Source organism: Anopheles funestus, chromosome 2RL (assembly GCF_943734845.2).
Source record: "Anopheles funestus chromosome 2RL, idAnoFuneDA-416_04, whole genome shotgun sequence".
NCBI classification, from domain to species: Eukaryota; Metazoa; Arthropoda; class Insecta; order Diptera; family Culicidae; genus Anopheles; species Anopheles funestus.
The window spans coordinates 83,855,334-83,864,971 of record NC_064598.1 but is presented as its reverse complement, the minus strand read 5'-3'; the positions used below and the strand labels follow the sequence as shown (position 1 = coordinate 83,864,971).

The following is a 9,638-nucleotide window of genomic DNA, read 5'->3' as shown; positions in this document are numbered from 1 at the left end:
TAAAGATTGGCGATCCGTTGGATACCGACCGAGTTATAGGCAAAACTTGGAGCAAAAATGAGCCTAGGTGATAGGCAATTTTATAGATTTTTTTGATATTTTATTACAATTTTTCAATCTTTTTCAATTTAAAGCATTATTTGAGTGAAAAGAAACTTATTTGAACCAATTGGCATTAAAATAAATCAATTTAAATTTTTTTGCAAAATTTCTCAAAAAAATGGCAAGGGGTACCCCTTATGAAATTTTCGAGTGAAAAAATTTTTTGAAATTTTTTTCTGATTTTTATTCTTTTTTTAATTTAAAGCATTATTTGAGTAAAAAGAAACTTATTGCAACAAATTCGCATTCAAATATATCACATTTAAAAATTTTGCTGAATTGCAGAAAAATGATTACAATTTTACATTTTCTCAAACAGGGTATGGAACTTAATTCCTCGAATAACTTCTGGCACAGACATCTGAGGACATGGCCGTCCAAGAAGAAAATGTAGCCATTAGTGCCATCTATCGACCACAGTTTAAAGATTGACGATTCGTTGGATACCGACCGAGTTATAGGCAAAAGTTGGCGCAAAAATATGGAAAATTTTACATTTTCTCAAACAGGCTAAGGAACTTGGTTCCTCGAATAACTTCTGGCACAGACATCTGAGGGCATGGCCGTCCAAGAAGAAAATGTAGCCATTATTGCCATCTATCGACCACAGGTTAAAGATTGGCGATTCGTTGGATACCGAACGAGTTATAGGCAAAACTTGTTGCAAAAATGAGTTTTATGAAATTTTCAAATTTTTATATTTTTTTCAATTTTTTCAGATTTTTTTACTCTTTTTTCAATTTTAAGCATTATTTGAGTGAAAAGAAAGTCATTGCAACCAATTGGCATTAAAATAAATCAATTTAAATTTTTTTGCAAAATTTCTCAAAAAAATGGCAAGGGGTACCCCTTATGAAATTTTCGAGTTGAAAATTTTTTAAAATTTTTTTTCTCATTTTTTATTCTTTTTTAAATTTAAAGCACTATTTAAGTGAAAAGAAACTTATTGCAACAAAATTCGCATTAAAATATACCACATTTTTCAATTTTGCTAAATTACTCAAAAATGAAGAAAATTTTACATTTTCTCAAACAGGGTAGGGAATTTGGTTCCTCGAATAACTTCTGGCACAGACATCTGAGGGCAAGGCCGTCCAAGAAGAAAATGTAGCCATTATTGCCATCTATCGACCACAGGTTAAAGATTGGTGATCCGTTGGATACCGACCGAGTTATAGGCAAAAGTTGGTGCAAAAATGAGGAAAATTTTACATTTTCTCAAACAGGGTAAGGAACTTGGTTCCTCAAATTACTTCTGGCACAGACATCTGAGGGCATGGCCGTCCAAGAAGAAAATGTAGCCATTTCTGCTATCTATCGACCACAGGTTAAAGAGTGGCAATCCGTTGGATACCGACCGAGTTATAGCCAAAAATTGGTGCAAAAATGAGGAAAATTTTGCATTTTCTGAAACAGGGTAAGGAACTTGGTTCCTCGAATAACTTCTGGCACAGACATCTGAGGGCATAGTCGTCTAACAAGAAAATATAGCCATTGTTGCCATCTATCGACCACAGGTTAAAGATTGGCGATCCGTTGGATACCGAACGAGTTATAGGCAAAACTTGGTGCAAAAATGAGTCTTCTGAAATTTTGAAATTTTTATAGTTTTTTCAATTTTTTCAGATTTTTTACTCTTTTTTTAATTTTAAGCATTATTTGAGTGAAAAGAAACTCATTGCAACCAATTGGCATTAAAATAAATCAATTTAATTTTTTTTGCAAAATTTCTCAAAAAAATGGCAAGGGGTACCCCTTATGAAATTTTCGAGTTGAAAATTTTTTAAAATTTTTTTTCTCATTTTTTATTCTTTTTTAAATTTAAAGCACTATTTAAGTGAAAAGAAACTTATTGCAACAAAATTCGCATTAAAATATACCACATTTTTCAATTTTGCTAAATTACTCAAAAATGAAGAAAATTTTACATTTTCTCAAACAGGGTAGGGAATTTGGTTCCTCGAATAACTTCTGGCACAGACATCTGAGGGCAAGGCCGTCCAAGAAGAAAATGTAGCCATTGTTGCCATCTATCGACCACAGGTTAAAGATTGGTGATCCGTTGGATACCGACCGAGTTATAGGCAAAAGTTGGTGCAAAAATGAGGAAAATTTTACATTTTCTCAAACAGGGTAAGGAACTTGGTTCCTCGAATAACTTCTGGCACAGACATCTGAGGGCATGGCCGTCCAAGAAGAAAATGTAGCCATTATTGCCATCTATCGACCACAGGTTAAAGATTGGCGATTCGTTGGATACCGACCGAGTTATAGGCAAAAGTTGGTGCAAAAATGAGGAAAATTTTACATTTTCTCAAACAGGGTAAGGAACTTGGTTCCTCGAATAACTTCTGGCACAGACATCTGAGGGCATGGCCGTCCAAGAAGAAAATGTAGCCAATATTGCCATCTATCGACCACAGGTTAAAGATTGGCGATTCGTTGGATACCGAACGAGTTATAGGCAAAACTTGGTGCAAAAATGAGTCTTATGAAATTTTCAAATTTTTATATTTTTTTCAATTTTTTCAGATTTTTTACTCTTTTTTCAATTGTAAGCATTATTTGAGTGAAAAGAAAGTCATTGCAACCAATTGGCATTAAAATAAATCAATTTAAATTTTTTTGCAAAATTTCTCAAAAAAATGGCAAGGGGTACCCCTTATGAAATTTTCAAGTTGAAAATTTTTTAAAATTTTTTTTCTCATTTTTTATTCTTTTTTAAATTTAAAGCACTATTTAAGTGAAAAGAAACTTATTGCAACAAAATTCGCATTAAAATATACCACATTTTTCAATTTTGCTAAATTACTCAAAAATGAAGAAAATTCTACATTTTCTCAAACAGGGTAGGGAATTTGGTTCCTCGAATAACTTCTGGCACAGACATCTGAGGGCAAGGCCGTCCAAGAAGAAAATGTAGCCATTGTTGCCATCTATCGACCACAGGTTAAAGATTGGCGATCCGTTGGATACCGACCGAGTTATAGGCAAAAGTTGGTGCAAAAATGAGGAAAATTTTACATTTTCTCAAACAGGGTAAGGAACTTGGTTCCTCGAATAACTTCTGGCACAGACATCTGAGGGCATGGCCGTCCAAGAAGAAAATGTAGCCATTATTGCCATCTATCGACCACAGGTTAAAGATTGGCGATTCGTTGGATACCGACCGAGTTATAGGCAAAAGTTGGTGCAAAAATGAGGAAAATTTTACATTTTCTCAAACAGGGTAAGGAACTTGGTTCCTCGAATAACTTCTGGCACAGACATCTGAGGGCATGGCCGTCCAAGAAGAAAATGTAGCCAATATTGCCATCTATCGACCACAGGTTAAAGATTGGCGATTCGTTGGATACCGACCGAGTTATAGGCAAAACTTGGTGCAAAAATGAGCCTTATGAAATTTTCAAACTTTTATAATTGTTTTATTTTTTTCTAATTTTTTATTCTTTTTTTAATTTAAAACATTATTTGAGTGAAGAGAATCTTGTTGCAATCAATTGGCATTAAAATAAATCTATTTATAACATTTTGTACACACATCTTTTAACTTAGACTTTAAGATGTATGCACCGGGTCCAAGCGAAAGCACTTTCTCACAGACACGATTAATACAAGCTTCATTGTACTGATTGTTTCCGAGATGAAGCGAGTGGAGAGATCGAAAAAAAGCAAATAAAATCCCTATTCGTTCTGTAATGCATTTTAAATACGAACTGCAAGAGTTGGCATAGCGGAAAAACATTAATGCCGAAGGTTGTTCCACCAGGGGCAAACAAGTTTTCGAGTACAAATTATGCAAGCAGGTGTTTTCATTTTTATTCTATTTGCTGATTTCCTGGCATTTGCTCAAGCGGTATACACTTTATGCATTTCAATTGTAAAATCAATTTAAAACGACCAAAAGCCTCATTTTGCTTTTGTCGAGCGGTAAATGCTAATGTACATACTCGAATCAGTTACTATTTAAATTCAGTTGAATATTTCATAGGGAAAATCATCATTTGTTTGCGCTTCGTTTTGTCGTAACGAAGTACATCGAATTCAATTATTATTCAATTTGTTTTTATTTCCATTACGACGTACAGCGAGATAGCTTATGTTGGTATTAAACTATTGGATAAACAAACATCCAACCATTATTATGGAACTTTTCCAAAAATGACACGCACAATACCGCGTCGTTAATTGACTCCCAAAAAATGGCAATTTGAAGATTTTCTTCATGACCGCCATCTCATGTCAAATTCAAACTATCTATTTCGAAGTACTTTTCTAATTACGGTCTTTCTCTCACCTCGGACAAAGCTTTTCACTTACTGCCCATGTCCATCGTTTCTGTCATCCCCAAAACAAAAACGGCCATTTTCTTTTAGCGTTTCTCACGAATACTCTCTCTCTCTCTTTCTTGCATCGGATCGAAGGAAAAGACAAATATTTGCTTGTTTGTTTATTTGTTTGTGCCCCTCTGTTTGCTCTGACACGTACAGAAGCTCCACCGAATTTCGTTTACCCACGTGGGCGAGAGGGCGGCACACGTTCGTGCATCTAGCCAGCCCGACCGGGCTTAGGAAGGCGCAAGGAGTTGGATCGAGAGACCGAGATGTACCTAATTGCACACTTGATAGTGAGTTTTGTCCTTCCGAAAAATGGTACCAAATGAAGAGAAGAAAAACTGAAGGGAAAAACTAACACAAACTCCTCAATAGCTCAGTGGAAGGGTTGATTAATTCCTAGATATCAAACACGTTTCTAGTGTTTGAGCTTTTCTTCTCTCATATTTTACTTCCTTTTTTATATCTATTTGCTTTAACGTCCGTTTTGGTGGCGTCTACCACGAAACCGGTTGAGCTACTCTTTTTGCCGCACTCGAGCGTAGTAATTGTCTTAAATCACCGGGTTTTAGTAGCGTTGGAAGAAGCGGACGCACCGACAAAAAAAATACTTGGAACCCTGGGTGTTCAGTTTAATTGAGAATCAATTAGAGCCTGACACGGCACAGTGTTCTATCCTTACATCATCGTACTGTTACAGCTACAGGTGTAATTTGTTCCTTTTTTTATGGCTGTCGGGTAGTTTTTAAAAGCGACCTAAATATACTCACCGTGCCACATTCAATCAATAGATATCTTCCAATGTTCTACTGCCACTACAGTTTAGTTTTACATCGTTTTTTCCTCCTTCGTAAGAAATCGATTTCCCATTGCATGACTGATGAAAGATTCGACCAACCTTCTTCAATTATTTCTCCCATTTTTAAAAAGGGATAGTCTCCGCTGGTGGTTCTCGTCGGAAGTCAATGTGTCCACTGTCTATCACCGACACTACTACAAACTAGGCTAAAGTTTACGCGTGTAACAACCACAACTACAATATGTTCGTGAAATTACACCCAGGGAAAATACACTTTCTCAGCACTGTTTAGTAGCGCATTGAACGTTAAACGTGTCACAAGGGTTTTGTCTATTGTGCGGAAATAAATTCAAAACGTTTAATGAATTCATATCCGGCAACATAACTACGCGAAACAAATTTCGATGAACCAGTGTGCGGTAGTGTTGTGAATTTTAGGGCCAAAAATTTTTCGTACCAAACCGAACGATGTTTAGAAGACGCGAACACACGTTCCGGACGGTCGATCGGGTGGAGAAAGGATTTTCATCCTCAACTACGATAACGGCCGGGACGACAGTATCGACGATAAAACGTCGCCATCAGGGTCCAGCCTTTTGCCACGAGCACTGCCGCTCGGTAGCGATAGATTTGGTGAATTTTCTCATCCGCTATCAGTATGAAAATAGGTAAGAGTGTTGACCACGCGAGCTCTGTATTGCCAATAACGCGTGCAATGGTAGAGTACCATTGAGAAGAGTTTAATTTTCCACTACAATTTCCCGGGAAGTCATCGGAAGACAAAGTGATGAAGTACCACTATGCCATATTTGTTCCACAGACTTGACAGTGTGGAAGTAGTGAAATTATTCCATCCACAAAAGCCAATATTCTATTTGTCCCCTTCAATTGAAACGCCTGGAGAGTCTGGAATGTTCGGAAATACTTGAACCACGATGAGACATCTGGAATTTTCGATCATTTATCAAATATTGGAAAGGAAATGACAAATAAATTCAATTCCCAGCCTGTGGACAGGCTTTCCCAAACGAATGGTACCGTACGCACCGGACACGTAATATTCAAACGTACAAAAACACACACATACACCACTACACTTCCTTCAACACACTCCAAAAACTCACAGTTTGACCTACAATCGTGCTCGCAGTATAAACACAAACGTTCCAAAACGTCAAGTTCAATTGACAGTTCTCGCTAACGTGAGCTTCCGTTCGATTGTGTGTGCTTTTCACTCGTTGCCATAGCATCGTTATGACCTGCGGTTTTCCGGTCGCGACCAAAACGATACTTTGTTTCCAAACCGCATTGTTACCAACGCACTTCAATCTCGAGTGAAAAGCACAATTGAAAGCGGCACAATAACAATGGGTTCGTTCGGTAACCGTTTGCTAACGTTTTCCTCCTTCCATTTATTGAATCCCGGGTTTCAGTGCTGGACGTGCTTGGTATTTTCATTTTTCATTAGAAAAACTGAAAATTAGAAGTGGGTAAATGCATTCAAATAGAAAACCACATTACTGAAACGATACGGGCGTGAAATAATAATACTTCCACGGTTGTGAAGCTTTTTTCTGTTGCGGGAAACATAATGACGTTGATTTTATCCGTTAGTGAATGGGCACAAAAATAATTAAATGTTGCCTTGTTTAGTATGTAAGAGTTTCTAAAAGTATAAAAGGTTTCGATAAAAAATTTTATGAAAAGAACAATAATTTAATGTACAAGTTACCCATAATAATATAAGTCCAATAATTATAAGGTTCATTCAGACCAAACCAAACACCGTTCAGCAATTGTATTACTGAAATCTATTTTCGAACCCCGAAGCTACATTATTAGACCCCCAACATTAGCTGCCAGATTCTCGTGAAATAATTTTCCCAAATTAAGAAAAATGTCTACCAAACGCCGGACATTTCGGGTCCGTTTTTCCTTTAAGAGCACCACTCGAGATGCTGCACAACTGCGAACGGTATAAGAGCGCACTCGAGCGAAAGGTGATAATCCCATTTTGCCCCAAACTGTAATCACAATGTTGCGAATGGTGCCGTAAATGTAATTAAAGCTCCACCGGTGGTAAGCTAAGCCCGTAGGAGCTATACCCCCCAAAACAGGAAGCAACTAGAACGCAAAAAAAAAATAATTACCCAAGAATGCCGTGTCAAGTCTTTGTCCAGGCGAAAAACTTCACCTAGGATCTACCGGATCATCCTGCCCGGCGGAAACCAGCGGGTAATGTTGCTTAATTTGAGCCTAAAGGCCCAACAAACCGCAGGACACCAGCAACCGGAAATCCTATCAAGCAAACCCCCGCGCCCAAAAGCTTTCCTATCGCTGGTGGAATTTTCACGGTCGTGCCCAGTGTGGAAAGCTTATAAAATTTTCATCAACCCACTTTGGACGGGCTAATTTTTGGCATTAATCAGCAAGATTAGAGCTGACCTTATCACCCCTAGCCGGAATGTTGTTCACGTTGTACTCAACATTAAACAATCCTTTTTGAAATAATTCACAATAATAAAAGAAAATGTTTTTAGAACAAAAAACAATAATCCTATTCTAAAGGCTTATCGAAAGGATAAAATCACAGCAGATTCGATGATAGATCATCCGATTGTGTACACTTGGTTTTTTTTTCGCCATCAATTTTCACATCCCTAAATAAATATTATTTGCTCTAAATGGCCGCATTTCCTAAGTGTTCGTGTACATCCCAAAAAAAAAAACACTAACATTAAATGCGCCGACCTCATTCTGGCCTGTCAGGAAAACAATGATTTATGGGTCTACACTAAAGACACACCATTGCCCATCACTTCCGGTGTTCTGATTCTCCATCATAGGGCCGATATGCTGCAAAACGAGAATTATTCAGCAAATGTCTACTACTGCCACAGCCGAGAGCGTCGAGTGTGGTTGTACCGTGGCCGTGTACTAGGCCATAAAATCGTCTGCTGTAATCAATGAGTAGAAGCAAGACAAGAGAATCGATCTGTCACGATGCTTTTATTGGCCCGGACAAAGCACGTTCCCTTTGAAGCAGTCTGGCGCTGATACTACCGGAAGGTTTACATTGCCTACCGATGGAGACGCCTGGTGGTTTTCGTTATTATGGGGTAAAATATGAGGACACACGCAAAACAATGCCGAGATTATTCATGAGCTCGTAAATCAGTCAATGAGTTGGAACACGACGCATAAGGGTTGTAAGCGACCCCAGCTGTTTCCCACTGTATGCTAGCACGTACGAGCGCCTCGCACAGCTGCTATTTATAAATTTGATCCCGTGTGCTTGACCATCGTCTAAACAAAACGCATCCCATCCACAAATCCTCCAACAAAACAGAGCTTATGCCAATGGTTTTGATGCACATCATATCAATCAGTGGCTAAAGAACTTAGGCAATAGTTTGTATAGGGTTGGTTTTTAGGTTTGGGTTATTGTTTTTGCCACAGCGCCGTTCATGTGGTTAAGTATTTTCCATTAAACTGATCCGATTTTTTTTTGTATTTCCATCTCAATGCTGTATCGATGGAAATCGATCAGCATCGTCACAAAATCAACCAACAATAGAAGCGCAAAGGGTAACAAATCCGTGTGAGTATACGTGTGAATTGTGGCTGATTATCTAAAATCCATTAACTATCCTTAAATACAATACCTTCACCCAACCTGTTTGCCAGCCTGATAAAACAGCTTGTGCAGTAGGTAATTACATTTGAAGTAGGATTTAATAAAGCTCTTACACTGAACAATACGGCCCCCCCTTAGAATGCTAATCAAAAATAATCTTTAGTTTGCTTTTCGCTGTGTGAGAAAACTTCTCATAGTCCACCCGATCATAAGCAAATTGTGTATCGCAGTGAAGTAAAGTTTATGCTGTTGAATGTAAATTATTTCTAGCTGAACTTTATGCCAAGCACAACGGTTATTAGCGTGCCATACAGACAGTTTTGTTTCGCGCTCTAATGAACACACTGATGCGGTTGAACAAGAGAGCGGCCATTAAGGGAGCTGCTTCGCTGTAGCTGTGGTAGCGAGCTGCACAAAGCTCACCCAACACAGCAAAAGTTATTATAGCGGGGAAAGCAATGTAAAACCATCCCACAAAACTGGTTCCGGTTTCGAAGCTTCAAAAAAAAACATTCAACAAACTTTATCATATAATTAAAATGTTTATTTTAATGTATACAACAAAAAATTGGCATTCAACCTTCAGTAAAGCACAATACAATAAAACTAAGAAAAAAAAGGTTTAAAACTGAAAGCTTTACTGTAGGCAGCAGCCAACCAACGTTACAATGGCAGAACGATGGTCAGCGAACTGAATCGAAGTAGTAATGCATTCAACAAAGGCAAAACTTGTAGAGCAATGTAATACATTAATGCTACATACATC

The 9,638-nt window shown here is 37.8% G+C and overlaps 2 protein-coding genes across 5 annotated transcripts in view; one reads left to right on the top strand and one right to left on the bottom strand.

Annotated features, from left to right (window-relative positions):
- The window catches only part of LOC125764490 (UV excision repair protein RAD23 homolog B-like), a 219,379-nt gene extending 215,954 nt beyond the window's left edge, over nucleotides 1-3,425 (top strand). For 2 of the 4 annotated variants that reach the window (XR_007418466.1, XR_007418463.1), the window contains exons 2-4: nucleotides 1,240-1,429; nucleotides 1,620-2,335; nucleotides 2,526-3,425. The gene's annotated coding sequence lies outside the window, so the exon portion shown is untranslated. Of the gene's footprint in view, nucleotides 1-462; nucleotides 713-1,239; nucleotides 1,430-1,619; nucleotides 2,336-2,525 lie in introns of those variants that run through there. The other 2 variants (XR_007418464.1, XR_007418465.1) reach the window with 2 other exon arrangements.
- The window catches only part of LOC125764479 (maltase 2-like), a 56,139-nt gene that overhangs the window by 36,426 nt on the left and 10,075 nt on the right, over nucleotides 1-9,638 (bottom strand). The gene's annotated exons all lie outside the window — the stretch shown is intronic.